The sequence below is a fragment of the Vanellus vanellus genome, assembly GCF_965231255.1.
Source record: "Vanellus vanellus genome assembly, chromosome: Z".
NCBI classification, from domain to species: domain Eukaryota; kingdom Metazoa; phylum Chordata; class Aves; order Charadriiformes; family Charadriidae; genus Vanellus; species Vanellus vanellus.
The window spans coordinates 51,240,371-51,257,298 of NC_138908.1; the positions used below are offsets into that span (position 1 = coordinate 51,240,371).

Consider the following 16,928-nt stretch of genomic DNA (forward strand, 5'->3'; position numbering starts at 1 on the left):
ATCTGGAGTATGTTCTCCATACGAACGATCTTGGGGGAGAAGTCTTCCCAGATTTTCCCACAAAATTGTCAGTCAGAATTAATGTGGATATCAGCTACCCTTCAGTTTTGGCACAATCTAAAATAAGTTATTTGAGTAGGTGCTGAAAAGAAGGCATTTTCTTATTTCAGAATCTATTTTGAAACATGGATAGTTGCCAGAATTTCTTTTATTCAAGTGCTGGTAATAGCTGTTGCCTCCAGCAACTCATTGTTTGTTATTGGTAAAAGTGCACAATGTTTCTGTTGGCAGTTCACATCTCAGTGGCTAGCAGGCCACATAAACTCTTTGGAGATCTTGGCTTCTGCAGAAGAGGGTGTCTGTTTTCTTCTTCCAGAAAGAAATGCTGTGTTTCAGTAAAGAGAAAGGATTTGTTTTTCTAGTGTTTGAAATTTCTGTTGCAGGTTGCATCTGTTGCCCTACCCATCACATCGGTTTGTTCACAATTTTTTCCAGCTGCTCCAAACAGAATATTCCTTAAAGGTGCTCAGAAAATATGAGGTCAAATTCTCTCTTACCCTTGTACTTTTATAGCCACCAGAGACTTTTATGGACTTTCAGAGATACAAAGTAAAGAACAGAGAGTAGAGCAGAGACAGGTAAAGTGGAGTAGGGATGTGCAAGTAACTAAACCCATAAATGATATATATGATTGACAAAACTTCAAAGTCCTAAAAAACACAGAGAAGGTCAGTGATAACCTTATAGAATAGAATCATAGGGCTGTAGAATTATTTTACAGCAGCTGAAGGTGCATGCAACACTTTGAACTAATATTATCCTACTAAAGTTACAATTTTGTTGTTAAACTACTTGTATGGCTGGGGATAACAATCTTTTTTTTTTTTAAAAAAATACTGCTTTTCTGTAGTAACAGTTTCACTCTTACTGTAGAGTGTTATGTGATACTAACTGAAATAACTCCTGCCTTATTTCATATAGTCCTTATCTGTGCATTCTTCTGTCTCGTTTTTCTTTTGGGTGTTTTGGCCGTACTGAACTGACTCTTCCAATGTGTATGGCATATGAAAAAGAATAATGCGGTCATGTCCTGCATGCCTCTGACAATATCAGAATTAAAATTTGAGTAGAAAATAATCCTATACTTAAAAAGGTGAATATGGTTGTTATAGGATCAAGCTAAGAAAACCTTGTGCAAGTGGAAGTGGCATTTTTGTGAGCTGACCATCATTCTTAAGGCACAGACTTTAGCAAAAATCTGCATACTTGCTAGTTTATAGCCCAGCTGAAAGTCATCAGTGTGGTACTTCCCGTATTGCTTCCCAGAGCCCAGTGAAAAGATTGCATGATTTTGGTCCGAAACATTCTTTTTATTCCTCCTTCTTTCTCCTACACTAGTGCCCAAATCTATATTAATATGTAGCAGCAGAGAAACAATGTCTTTTTAGCCTTTTTTACAGCAGGACTTTGGCACATCTATGCACCTAAACCCCTGACTTTTCCTAACTCTAGGTCTATCAGTTGTCTGGCAGCTGTCTGTCTCCATCTCCTAAATATTTAAGTAACAGTTATGTATTTAAGACCAAATTAGACTTTTAAAATATTTCTACTTCTTAAAACCATAAAAACCAGAATTCAAACAGTTTTCATCTTCTGCAGAGGCTGAAATACATGCGATACACTGAATTTTTGAACTGATTGAAGGAAAACTATATTAATACAAAACCACAGAGACATTTAGAGATGGCTAACAGAGAGGAATGTAACAGGAAAAAGGCAATTCATAGGGCTGGATGTGTTGAAACCGATATGTGTATATTAGTGATACATGTATTAGAATACACATATATGCACATTTCCCCCCTGGAAACTCTGCTGAGGCACGTAGAAAACAAGAAGGTTATTGGTGACAGCAAGCATGGCTTCACCAAGGGCAAGTCATGCCTGAACAATGTGGTGGCCTTCTATGAAGGGGTTACAGTGGCAGTGGACAAGGGAAGACCAACTGATGTCATCTACTTGGATTTGTGCAAAGCATTTGACACTGACCCACACGATATCCTGGTCTCTAAATTGAAGAGACATGGATTCGACAAATGGATCACTCGGTGGATAAAGAACTGGCTGGACGGCCACACTCAAAGAGCTGCAGTCAACGGCTCGATGTCCAAGTGGAGAGCAGTGACAAGTGGTATTGCTCAAGGGTCGGTACTGGGGCCTGTACTGTTCAACGTCTTTGTTGGCGACATGGACAGTGGGGTCGAGTATACCCTCAGCAAGTTTGCCAATGATACCAAGCTGTTTGGCGAGGGAGATACGCTGGAGGGGAGCGATGCCATCCAGAAGGACCTGGACAGGCTGGAGAGGTGGGCCCAAGCCAACCTCATGCAGTTCAACAAGGCCAAGTACCTTGTGTCTTACATCTGGGTCAGGGCAATCCCAAGCACAAATACAGGCTCGGCGGGGAATGGCTGGAGAGCAGCCCTGAGGAGAAGGACCTGGGTGTGCTGATTGATGAGAAGCTCAATATGAGCCAGCAATGTGCAATTGCAGCCCAGAAGGGCAACTGTGTCTTGGGCTGCATCAAAAGAAGTGTGGCCAGCAGGACAAGGGAGGTAATTCTGCCCCTCTACTCCACTCTCGTGAGACCCCACCTGGAGTACTGCATCCAGTTCTGGAGTCCTCAACAGAAGAAGGACATGGACGTGCTGGAGCGTGTCCAGAGGAGGGCCATGAGGATGATCCAAGGGCTGGAGCACCTTCCCTATGAGGAGAGGCTGAAAGAGTTGGGGCTGAGGAGATCTTATTGCGGCCTTCCAGTACCTAAAGGGGGCCTACAGGAGAGCTGGGGAAGGACTTTTTACTAGGGCATGTAGTGATAGGATGAGGTGGAATGGGTTTAAACTGGAAGAGGGCAGGTTCAGATTGAACATTAGGAAGAAGTTTTTCACTTTGAGGGTGGTAAGGCACTGGAATTGGCTGCCCAGAGAGGTTGTTGAGGCCCCATCCCTGGAGGTGTTCAAGGCCAGGCCGAACGTGGCCTTGGGCAACCTGGTGTAGTGGGAGGTGTCCCTGTCTATGGCAGGGGGGTTGGAACTCGATGATCTTCAAGGTCCTTTCCAACCTAAACCATTCTATGATTCTATGATTTTTTAAATGAACATAAATAAAACAAGTTTCCACTGGAAATGTAGAGGGAGCAGAGGATCATCCCAGCTTGTTTCAAGAATCACCACAAATTCAAAATACCAGCTGATCACAGAAACTTTTCACTTTCCAAATGAATAACCTCCTGTTTCCAGCAGATTGTTGTGATGCCTTAGTAGTTTTTAGAGAGTTGTTGAAGTGTATGGAGACATGTAATGCACATGAAGACAGGCAAATGAAGTAGTGAACCTGATCTGACCACTCAAGGCAATGGCTTTCCTTTAGCTTTTCTAATGCATGCCAAGGGTGTGGTCTCAAAACTGGACATAAATTCATGAAAAGCCCAACCAACTAGAGCACTAAATTTCTTGCTCTTCCAGGAACTATAAACTAACAAAATGAATTAGTAATGGACACATTTTACACAGAACAGAAAAACACCAGTTAGGAAATCTAACAGTTCATGTTATGAATTAGACTAGTAATCTGTAATATTCATAATTTTATGAATTAGAATTTTAATTTCAAAAGGGCCAATGAGAAACTGTAATTTTCTGGAACATTCTCATTAAATACACTAGTCTTGACTATGCAGTGCTTATGCATGTGCTTAACTCCAGGTAAACAAGAAGTTTCCACAATTAATCACGGTCAGTATGTTTTAAAATGTGAACATTTGCAGCTCCTTTGAAAGAAAGAAAGAGAACAATTGTGAAGCTTCAGTTGCCAAAAAAGGCCCAATAATGTGAAAATCTTGATTTTAATCGCAGCACAGTTGTTCTGTATCATTAATATAAGCCTCAATATGTTAGAGATGCTCTCAAAAAACAGCTTAACCATGCTATTTTTAATAAGGGAAATTATCTTGACATAGTTAACAAAAATCTTGTCTGCGAACCCTAAATTAAACTTTATCCTGTTATACTTCAATGAGTTTCAAGTTTTGTGAGGGCCCATACATGCAACTAGAATATAGCCTGGGCATTTGTGATCAAGTTGTTTAAAAGGAAAAGAAAAAAACCTTCTAAGATATAACATGAGCATGAACTTGTAAACAGTTCTATACATTTAATTTTAATTAGCAATGAACTTTCCTTCTTTATTGTGACATAACAAAAATTATCAATGTCATATCATGCCCAAGCAGTTCAGGTGAAGAACTGAAGGGTCAAGTGAACAAGACCTTGTTCTTGGCTCTTCGCTGAACTCCAGAGGTGACTGAAGCCAGAACTGCCGAAGCATGGGCTAGCCGGTAAGCATGTGAATATACCCTTTGAGTCCAATGAGAAGGCTCAAGTTCTGGACTTGATCATACTCTTCTCCCACGTGTGTCTCAACTTCATATTTGCAAAATCATAACAATACTTTTTTTCCCCTTGAGCTTCATCCATGTTGTCTACTTAGATTGTGGTTCTACAGCAGGGATGATCTCTTACTCTGTCTACTGCCAATGGAACTCTCAGCTTGACAGGAACCTCTAAGCATTAGTGTGTTATGAATAACAACAGGGACAACAATGCACTGTTGCCTCAGTTTTGAAATGTCCCTCTCATTGCTACAAGAACTGGAGCCCACGTAATAATTCTGCTACCTAGATAGACTAGAAAGTGGCGCTAGCTAGTAAGCAGCTACTCGTGGCAGGAGAATCTGCTAGAATTAGAGTTGCTGCCCCAGTGGACCCACAAGCCTTCAGAATAAAGCACTCTTGCACCCCCATAGTCAGTTTGGAAAAAGTGATGTATGTAGGTAGAACTTGAAAAATGTATAGTCTTGAGCCAAAGCACCATGGAGCCAACAACTTTGGATCAGTCTCTATATTCACAGTATATATGGTAAAAACCAAAGCATTCTAAGCTGTTAGGTGTTATAAGTAAAGAATATTTTCTAGAGATATATGATTTAATCATGACAGAATCCCTTCAACCACTGCCAAGAAAATTGAACACTGCACAGGAAAAGTAAACACCCTTCTACACAAAGACCTCCCAAACTAGTTCTAAAAAAAAGAAATTATTGTCATTTTTATGTGGTTAAGCCATATGAAAGCGATACAAAAGAACTCTTCTTACTTCTAAAATAAACATTCATCAGTGTAGAAAGAGGTTCGTCTGGAAATGTCTTAACATCTGACACCTGCCTGCACAGAGACATTGCTCAGTGCACAAGGGCTGGGTGGCAGCTGTGTATATTCACACGCAACAGACTGAGTAAATCACATACTATGCCAATACTGGCTTCCTCTTTTCCTCTCTTAACCTGCGTGTCCTCCATTGGACCCTGCAGACTGAGAAGTCTACTTGGAGCCCATACATTTCTGTTATTGATCTGGAGCTGTGTTTGTGGCAAATCTTCCCCCGCAGGGGGGCAGGAATCCACAATCACTGCTCAGGTCAGGCTGGGCTACCAATTCACCATCTGGTGAGAGCTACTTGTGTTGTATTACTTTATCTTGTGTATTTTTTTACCATGATTATTATTATTGTTATTTTCCTTTTCCGTTATTGTTCCATTAAACTGTCTTTATCTAAACCCATAAGTTGTTTTTGGTTTTGTTTTTTTCCCCTTTCACCTCCTTTGCTCCCTCTTCTCCCCACCCTGGGGGAAGCAAAGGTGGGGAGGCAGAAATTGAGCGAGTGGTTGTGTGGTCCTGGCTGCTGGCTGGGGTGTGAGAGCTAAGACCTCCACCTTGGTGTTTAAACATGGATCTGAGTCTCTAGGAAGTGATCTCCCTACTGCTATGGTCTAGTTCATGTTAAAGAGAACATTATAAATGTATGTACAGTATATGCACACCTTAGAGGAAAACTGAGATTTAACTAAGCTTTAACTAAACTGAAAAAGCTCGTACTCAATTAAGAAATAAAAATGAAAAGGCAAAGGACTTTTAAATTAGCAGCAGCAGCAACAGAAAAAATAATTCACGCTTAATTGTTGTTTAGTGCCAGCCTGACAAAATCTGTTGTTCAGTACCACCAATGTGACACGGGAGCTGAACAGGCAGGGAAGATCTCAGGGGATGATTGTGCTCAAGGGTGAGTGAGGTGCTTTTCTCCAAAAATCATCTTCCTTGCAAGTGAAGGGAATCAATTAAAGAGATGCCTATGCAGCCAACACAGGCAAGCAGATCAAAGGCTCAATGACAGTGCTCTGGGAGCTGACAGAAGCGGCCTGCGTTCACTCTGTAGACTTATCTGTATCAATGAATATTGCAGCTCATTATAGCTGAATGTGGCAGGGAGCCAATATTTATATAACACAGCCAAACAGAGGAGGAACTCAAAAGTTAGAGAAGAACAGAGGGTAAATGGAGTATGCAACAACTCTACAAATGGCAATTTTTGTTGCTGGAGTAATCTTCTGACATGCTTCAAGCAATATATATAAAGTTTCTTACAGTAAAAAAAAGTTTGCTACCCCTTGGGTTGATGGTGGAGAACATCAGCTATTAGAGGATGTCAGAGAAAAGGGTTTGTTTTTCTGCCAACAATTTGAACAGTGGGAGGTTGTCCGGTGGGTCTTTCAGGGGACTACTGAAGATGCAGAATGCATGAACCACAGAGAAACACGAAAAGACAACTTCAGGTAAGTGAACTGGTGTGGCAGAGAACTGGTTTGAGAGATTAGGAGACATACTGGCTACAAAAAAGTACCTCACAAGAGTATCATAGCTGTGGCATTGAGATAATTGGTAGCAATGGCTGTCTTTGATACAGCTGCACAGATTAGATTAGGTTTGATAGACAAATGAGTACCAGTTTTTGTCTCAAGTTTAGATTTGGGCTCATGCTCCAGGCAGCAACTTCTTACAAGGAGGTTGTTCAATATTTTCTGTTGATATACAATGAAAATAGTTCCTTTATTTCAAAAACGAAGATAGGAAACAGTTGAGGAACAGAGTAAATTAGTGGAAAGCTGGTTAAGAAGTAATACAGGGAAGTTTGATGAATAGGACAGAAATTACATGAATTGCACTTGTAATGGCAGATGGCAGAAAATGAATGAGTGTAGGGAGGAACACATAATTTGGGAACTACAGTGAAGCAGAATACCCCTTACCCCTAAACCTACATCGAAGTAATGTAAAAAAATAAGAACTGATAATTTATGAAATAAACTGTGCACATCAGTCTGTGAAGCGCTCTCATATGCTGCTCCTGCAAAGAAGGAGAGGCACAGTTTAACACCCTGCTGCTCATGACAGAGCTACTTTATGTCAAAGGCTCCCTAGCTCTTTTCATGCTGGTGCTCTCCATACTGGACTGTCTCATAAGCCAACACCTTTTCTTAGCCCTAACCTCATGCATATGGAAAATGTTAAAAAACAGCTGTTCCTGAAGGAGAAATCGACAAGCTTACAGGCACCAAAAGACAAAGAAAGAAAAGCTCAGCAGGTGAGAAAGATGTGCAATGAACTGATTATTTGTAGTCTGAAATACCATCTAAAATGAAGCATTTTAAAAATGAAATAGTTGAAAATGCATGTAATTGGCACAGAAAGAATATACAAGAGGCCTGACTTCACAACCTGTAAGACTGATATTCATGAATGTGTGATTTTGTCCCACAGGGTAACAAGACTCTCCTAAAATGTAAGGGTGCCTTTGCTGAAATGATCAGTGCAGTAAAGAAGTAAAGGAGATGTCATTGGATTGAATAGGCAAAGAAAGCAGATTGATGAATGAAATGGTGTTCAGATGACAGTGAGGGGGCTTAAGTAATTCTCTAGCAAGTCCAAGTTTTATTAGCAGTACTGCCACAAAACCAGCAGATAACATGAGCTTCTTGCTGACCTGGCTGGCAGCATTACAGGGATAATATTGTCATTAGGATGAACTGTTCCTGAACTATTTCGCCAGTGCAGAAGGTACAAAGAGGCTGCCTCTCAAAAGCAGGCATACAAGTTCTTTTTCTAGTTTTTTAGTAGGGGGAGGGGAGAACAGTTGAACTTAGGAATATATATCTATATGGTACTGTGACTGAACTCAGGAAACTCCCAATGCCTGCTTAAGTTTGAGTTCCTTTCAATGCTCTTCTTGCAACATAGTTAGTAAGTCAATGCAAGAATTTTATTCCAAGGGCACATCCCGATCTAATATTTCCTTTTTATTTTCCTTTCTGAGATTCTGAAACTTTGACTGATAATCTATTTAGTAACTCATGCACTCTTCTGCAAGAAAATATGCTTTTTCTCACATTAACATGCAGAGATCCAAACACCCAGGAGCTCCTTACACAGAGTGAGGAGGCTCTAAACTTGTGTTACAGCCATAAATAATCAAAACAGCTATGGCAAAGTATTCAGATTCATGGAAGCATCAACCGTGATCTGATTCTGACTCAAAAAAATGCATGGAAGAAAAGTTATTATATTCAAAGTGATGGTGTCAGAAAAGTTACTACGTTATAGGCAAACTTGTACTAAAACACTTCATATCTCCATCCAAATAGTTATATCAACATAGGTTTGTTTGCAGAATCCAGAGACTACAGAATAGTGGCTTAACACTCTTCTCCCCTAACTTTTGCTGAATGAGAATCTGGCTTCTTAAATCTTGGAGAAAATGATGATTTTAGACAGTACAGTTTGCTTCCCCATGGGAAGGGGAATGAACTTGTCTAATGTATCCAAACACCTTTGTTTTGATTAGGAACCACAACAGTGTAACTATTATAATTAAAAAAAAAAAAAAAAAGCCTAACCCCCAAACCTCCACCCAATACAGTTATAACTACAGAAATCTGTGGATCCATTGGGTAGTAATTAAATGCATTGCTATTCACCTCTGTGTGAGTGGTTCAAGTCTTTCCCAAGGCTGTGAATGACTAAGATCTACCAACAGCTGGTTACAGTGTAGAATATGTCAGCTTAGTCACATTTCTAATGGGTAACTGCACACCACAAGCTCTACTCCATCAGCAAGAACTTCAGTGCTTAACAATGTTAGATGAGAGGCCAGAAGAATGGAGATCACATAACTCTAGATGGAAATTTTCATGGACACAAATAGGAGGGCTTGCTGTGCTTCTGCAGATGAGACAGACCTACTTGGCAGATACAGCACTCTGTTTAATCAGTCTGGCTCTTTCTATAGGTACTTAATTCACTCCAAGTTGAACAGAAATGAAGGCAGCTCCTCTATTTATTTCATGTGTGAATCTTTCTGACGTGTAAGTATGGTACAGAACCACGTATAGTACATTTTCAGCAGTTAGGGCCATATTTTTATTCTCCTTTTATGTACCTTATCTGTTCATCCATAAAGGTTTATTGGTTTGAAAGTTCAGAAATTCCTCAGACCACTGCTATAATAAGTTACTTCAGCAGTACTGTAAAAAGAAGACATAATGGTGCTCTTCATTTCACCCCTTTTTAAGGGAAGTGATGACGCATACTACAATCAAGTGTTTATAAGGCCCTGTAGCTTATTTCACAGGTTAATGCTGCAGTGAAAATGTTAATCCTGGCCATTATGCTACAAAGCATTTGACTTAACTTCATATTTGGCATAAGAGCAAAGACATGCTCTTTATTGTTACTATTGGGAAAGCTTTCCTTTGGGAGTGAAATCCTGCTGTTGAGGCAGTAAACTAATATTCAGGAAAACTGAGAATAAATTTAGAGAAAAACCTAAGAATTAGAAGCTAATGTATAAAATGCTGAAGTGAGAGCATATTTGTTCAAAATACTGAAAAATGTCAGGTGGCAGTGGGTATTAAATTCTGGTTAGCACAGGCATTAGAAGAGAGAAGGATAGAGAGGTGGACTGTATTAAGGTGACTAAAACTAGGAAATTAACAGTGTCAGGAAAAAAAGAAGAGCAATTGTCCTCTGCAGAGGGACTCACTAAGTCCCTACCATGAATTTAAGCTCATATTCATCACAAAGCAAGCTATAAAAAACCTGTATGGTAGGGCATGGTGAGATTGTTTCGACACAAAGGTGTACTAACTTGGTGAAACTTGTGACCTGGAGATTTGTGTAGAGGAAAATGATCTATCTAGGTATATAGGATTCTGAATTAGAACTGCAATCTACCATTCTTTGAGGGAAGAAGGAAATATGGTATAAATTATTAAAAAAAATATTTACAATGGAACTCCAATATTTTATGAACATAGTAGTCTGAATGGAATATAAGCTGAAATGGAGGAAAATGTCTATAAGTGAAATCCTATCTAATGAAGCAACCATCATGTTATTTAAAGAAGCAAAATGGCTAGGGAAGAAGTCTGAAATTTTAAACTAGAAGAGCTGGAGACAGACTGTGATAGAGACTCCAGAGCTGCTCTACTGACTGTGGCAACTTGCAAGTTGCTTCGCTTCACATTTAGATGTGACTTACATGGCTGAAAAGGACCACTCCCTATGGGTTCCCTTGGTGACTTCACTGTAGTTGCTGTTAATTAAGAGATGCCGAGGAACATGCAGTTACCGCTCCACCACAGGCAATGCATCCAGCAAGAAAGGGGGAGGGTGGGCTGTCAGACACACCTTGGGCAATCTCTTAACAACTGGAGAGGGTACAAAGCGGGAAAATCACATTATAAAAAAGGGGAGAGAAAGATAAAATGCTTTTAGGTCACAGACTAACACATTTTAAGGTCAGGGTGGTATTACAGTAGCACATAGGAGGCATGTGGGTAATGCAGGTACAACATAACAGAGCCATGTAGGGACAGCTGCATCTTCAGATGCTTTTGTATAGTCCTGTCTTTAGCAAAGTAAACCTAGACAAAAAATGGGATTATCATTCTCTCATTGACCCCATGACTCCCATTTAAGATGTTTCTCAACCTAAAGGCTTCAAATAAGGGTGAATCTACCCTGTCTGACAGCATATTCCTTCTAATGTCTGATTCTCCAACCTAGTCTATCAATGGTTCAAGCTGTGGCCTGTGATCCCAGGAGGCTCTGCGGGCTACATCTTAAGAGGCTGACAAGGACATTCTCAATGCACTTCAGTTCAAAATGGACTTAAATATATACCACTTTAAAAAAAAGTCAGGGCTTTTCGAGGGGTTGAAAATCTTTCTGTGGCACAAAGAGACAGTAACACTATCAATGCCTCATTAATGATAATTCTAACTTACACCTCTGAGAAAAGACTGCAACAAAACAAGAACTGGTATCTCCTGCCAGTAAGGCTATACTGCAGTATCTGTAGACGATAACTTACAAATCTTACAACTTTTTTCATGAACTAGACAGAGATGCTCTAATATTTCAGCTGAGCAATGCAAAACACATATGCATTGATGCCCTCCCACACACAGAGGTCACCTTTAATGGATTAGAGAAGGCTCCGGCCCTTCCACACATACTGAATTCATTTCAGATTGCTGATGGGAGCACATCTTAAGCTAAGCCCGACCTACCAGCAACCTAATGCCTCATGTCTCCAAATGCATCAAAAAACACATCGATTTTTTTCTCCTTTATAGTTTGACTTCATCTGGGAAATGAAATAGAGCAAAACAGATGGACAATACTGCATTTACCAAATAAACATTAAAATAATAACAGGTAATCTACTGCACAAACACAAAAAAAGCAGATGCAGGGATAAAAAAGAAGAAACGGAAGAGAAAACGAAGATACTGCGCAATGACCTAGAGCCCAGCCTAACTCAGGCTATCTTGACCCTTCAGTCAGGTATCAGAAACACTCTGATGGCTTCCTATCTTTTTTTGCTAACAACAGAGGCTTGAAGGAGTAAAGGGAGAGTGTTGGGGCGAAATCCTGTGCTATTCCTAGAACCGTCTGCTTTTTTTTCCCTTTTTTTTTTTTTTTGGTTTTGTAGCATTCAGCTCTTCTTTGTTGTACAGGAAAAAAAAAGTTCAGTTTTGAAAATATGCAAGAACAAAGCTGTAGAAATTGCCTGGAATTTCCTCCATTTTCAGCCATCTGGCTTTCATTGCTTTGCTTCTCTCTCCACTCCTCCATACATGTTTACCAAATCTTTTCAACACGCTTCGACCAAGCTATTGAGCAGTTATAATTAATAACACGGTTACAACATTTTCTTTCAGCCCTTTGGTAGAGTTTGTTGGCTCACCACGAGGTGCTCATGCTGATGCTGTTATAAACAAGAGCAATTATATCTGATTAGATGATGACCGCCTCTGCATTTTGAGTTGTGGAGGCTGAGGAAAAGACGTTTTGGATGTGAGTCATTTTGTTGTTGAAAACAGTAAAGCCAACATTGAAACAGGGTTTTTCTGATTGTTTTTGGAGTAATTTAGAATACAAACATAGCAATTAGCAAAACTGAGTGATCTGCCCTTTTGTTTTTTGAGCTTAGAGAGAAACTTCGACATCGAACAGCTATTCGGCATTTACTTCTGGGAAGACTGTGCTCTGCTCAAGTACTAGTATGTAATTCTGGAAGTGATATAGCTTGACTGACACAAATTAAGTAACTGAATGACTGAATTAAAATGCTCATGGTCTTCATTCCTCTCTTCCCTGGAGAAAGCATGCTGGGTCTCCTAGTACATCAAAATGGGCTGCATCCTTTTTATAGAAATATCAAGCAAGGGTATACCAAGTTAATGATATGAAATTTTACTGTGTACCTACTGTGCTGAAAATCAGTTATTAGCTCCCAACTTATCAATCAGCTCCACAGCATTTCACTATTTCTCAGTTCAGTGCAAAATGGGAAACTATGTTATACTGTTTTCCAGAAGAAAAGGAACTGGGCTCTTTTTCTGCTATTGTTCTTGGAACAATAAGCAAAAAAATCTCAACAAAGTCTGAAACCACAAGAAACTCAGCTGCTTTGGGATTTGAATACGGATGAAATCTTCCAATTTTTATGATCAACTCTTCCTGGTTCTTTTTCTTTCTTCTGTAAGAATTTTAAGCATGAGATTTTGCTGACTCCATACAGCTGTGAATATTTGAAGACACATTTCTGTGATTTAGTTTTTCTGTCTCTCTTCAATGGACTCAGAATATTAATGCATTAAGATACTAATCCAGAATTTCAATGGAAATGATAAAGCTCTCAGCTGCTATACAAGCACCGTCGCCTTTTAGTGTTTTCATAAATCTGAAGTATTGCCAGTATGTTCTAGCTTTTACCATATTTTGTTCCAGGAGAGACCAGAGCAATTAGGAATTGAAGAAGATGATGATACCACAGACTAATTTCAAGGTGAACCCTTAATTGAGTAATGAAGTCTTCCAGTCTATCCACATTTATTCTCAGTAGAGAGCAAAACCAGCAACAGTGAAGATCCTTTTAGCATAATTCTTCTCAAGTGTCAAAAAAAAAAGATGAAACAAAACCAGAATGAAATTACTCTTCATTGACTACTCCTACAGTATCTGTCTTGAGGTGTAGGCCTTCTGACCCTCCAGAAGGGCTAATTAGATTCTGTGGTTCAATGCTTTTGTTTATCTGTATTAAACCTACTAAAGCAACTGTTGACCAGGAGAGGCTTGCACAACTAATCCTTTCAGAGGCTATGGAGAATGTCACACGTAACCAAAAATACCTGCAGCAGAAGCAACATTAATCTTGGAAGTTCTAATTTTTAAATATTCTTCTTCTTAAGCTAAACAAGATCTTGAACTATAGTAAATGCTAGATGTACGCATTAAATTCTAAGCATGCTGGGCTGTTTTGGTTCAAGAAACATACTGGAATAATTTCTCTAAATATATTAGGAGAGAATTTTCATTCTCTTGGGCAAGACTTCTCAGCTTTTTCTTCATGCTGTGGACAACATTCCCTTGTCTACCGAGAAATTCGTCACTGTCTCAGTTGCCTTTTCAGCAGGCTACCTCCTCTACCCGCCACAACTGCTCCAACAGTGACTTACACATCAAGGACAGTTTAAGAAACTGTTTTTTATATTTTTAGCTTCTGTTAAGACACTTTAGCAGCTGGAAAGCAGAGAGAAGAGCCAACACGATGAGACCAGCCAGCTCCCTCTATACGCTGTCAGTGAAAGCTCTGGGAAGTATCAGTGGTTCACAAATCTCATTTTGGGAACTTCTGTAACAGGGATCCAAGTTCACAGCCACAATGTATTACAAGTTTTGGACTTGTCAGTCAGTAGCAATGCCTTCATTAGCATTCATAAGGACAGGATTTTAGCCTAAATTTCTCTCAGATTCCTGGATCAAGATTGCTTAAATTAGGGTCCTGAAGCATTGTATGATGAAAACAAAAAGAAAACCCTAAAGCCTTTATTTTTTTTTAATTTCATGCATTCTTTTTGGAAGTCTTAAAACTATTGTAATTAATGATTATAAAGCAATAATCTTTATACACAAAATACCATCAGTTTAATTAATATACCATTATATTTAATAAAGTGGCATTAATAGACATAGCACTTCAGAATTTTGCATGAAATAAGGAAGTTATCCTGTCACAGCCTGCCTGGGAGGCACATCAACTTCCCTTCTTGCCTCTCTTTCCATTAGCCATGCTGCCTGCTGTCTGCAGTCTTGAGTTTTAGGCCTCCTTGCTCTTACCACAGGAGCCATTTTGCAGAACACATGCTGCTCTTCATCCTGTGCCACTTAAATCTCTGCAGACAGGCAATTTCCTCCAGACTGAGGGGGCTGGAGGGAGAGGAGATGTACACACAGGGAAAGGAGCAATTTCCCTTTTTCTCAATTACAGCCCTAGGGGTGGATGAAAGCTTCTTAGTCTCTACCCACCACCTCAATCCCCTTTCACCTCCACTTCACGGACTGATTCTCAACTACAATGCAATCATCTTGTAATCCATGGGATGGTCTACAAGCCCAAGGTTGCTTTAAACTAGCCCTGCTCTGGTAGCAGGGTTACCACAGTGGTATGGATTTTCACACAGACGAATTCAAAAAGCATTCACCCAGTTTCTCAGACTACTTTTGTAACAGAATTCATATTGGCCTACATGAGAGTGCCTTATTTTTTCTTAACCAGCGAATATTAATTTTCCATGTCAGAATCGATAGGTGATATGTCCTACCATGCACTCTCAGGTCCAGTGACACTGGTACCTATAAATTACAGTGAGATTTCCACCAGTTCTTTCCAAGCATTAATATGATATTTACGTGTTATTGCCAGCAATACAGACAATTTAACAAAGTCAGGGTTGCAATATCATCATGAGCAATTCTTGTAATGCTTTAGTGAAACGTGTCAGCCTACTTGGCTCTGATTCTTATAGACTCAAAGTCTTGATCATTCAATCAAACCATTATTTCTGTCCTTATCATTCTTGGATGCTGGCCATATTTGATGCCACAGTTGACTTTTAATGTGAGCCTCCTCCGTGTATCCAAAACCTACTAATATTCATTATGATATGCCTCTGTATAGCCTGCTGTCATATAAAGCATACATACACCTACCAATACTTGCTCTAAGCTCCACCACCTGGAGAGCAGTGAGTGTTTTAAATAGTCCAAAGTTATAATCAATGTATTTCACACCTGCCACACTACCAGAAAAGAGTAAATGCACCTTTGTACAGCTGGGAATAAAGACAATATGTATACAGAATACCTTGAAGACTTGACAAGCCCAGGTCTATTTAAATAAACCACGGAAACCTCGTAACAGTTATTTTCTGTCATAGAGGGTACACATGTGAATCTCTGCAGACAAAGATCTGCTATTTTTAGAATCAGGATTGTGGAAGCTGCCTGAGGCCAGGGAGGAACAGGTTCTGCAAAACCTTTTGTGAGAGGGGAAGTTGGAGAAGTCTCCTTAAACTTGACACAACTCTAAGTATTAAGACAATCCATAAATTGTCTGCCTGCAGGACCTGAATAGGCAAACAATCTGAAGTATGCCCTTTGGTCTTACCACAGCTTTGCAACTCCTGGTATATACGACTGTGGCATAGGAGGCTGTAATCCCCTGCAGTCTGAGAAAGACATGTGAGGCAGTGTGTGCCTCCAGACCAAAAGGCCATTCAGTCTGGGGTCATAAGTTATTTAATTATTTTATTTTTTTTCTTTCTGCTGTTGTTGTTTAAATGGCTCTGGGCAACATACTGGACTACAATCACCCACACTTCTGTATTTGCTTTGCTTTTGCCATGGATTCCTTGAAATCCATTAAGCGATTCCTGGACAAGAACAAAGAGCCCTGGCCCGGGGTATCCTCACCTGCGATAACAACACTGACCCGGCTGCGCTGATCCACTACCTTGTGCAGCAGCAGAGTTCTACTCACTTGCATCACCTCTGCTAACTTCATGTCAGTTAAAAGGAGTCCTGCAGTGAGTGACACATATCTGTGGAGCACAGAGGGCTGAGTCTGTGGTACTGCCACCTGGGGAGCCATCTCAGGCTCTCATCTGCGTGTTTTACGCTTGTACTTCAGGAGTCATTTCAGTAATGCCCAGATCCCAGCATCCCTGGCCTCAAACATCCCAGGCAGCCAAGAAGGCCAATAGCACCCTGGCTTTTATCAGAAAGTGTGCCCAGCAGGACTAGGGAAGTGATCATCCTCCTGTACTCGGCACTGGTGAGGCCCCGCCTCAAATACTGTCTTCAGTTTTGGGCCTCTCACTACAAGAAAGACATTGAGGTGTTAGAGCATGTCCAGAGAAGGGCAACAAAGCTGGTGAGGGGTCTGGAGCAGAAGTCTTATGAGGAGCAGCTGAGGGAACTGGCGTTGTTTAGCCTGGAGAAAAGGAGGCTGAGGGGAGACCTTACTGCTCTCTGCAACTATCTGAAAGGAGTTTGTAGCGAGGAGGGGTCGGTCTCTTCTCCCAAGTGACAAGTGATAGGACGAGAGAAAATGGCCTCAAGTTGTGCC

The 16,928-nt window shown here is 40.3% G+C and overlaps 1 protein-coding gene across 1 annotated transcript in view; it reads right to left on the minus strand.

The window, feature by feature from the left end:
• The window catches only part of ADAMTSL1 (ADAMTS like 1), a gene marked incomplete at its 5' end in the record, with an annotated part of 206,713 nt that overhangs the window by 58,083 nt on the left and 131,702 nt on the right, over positions 1-16,928 (minus strand). The gene's annotated exons all lie outside the window — the stretch shown is intronic.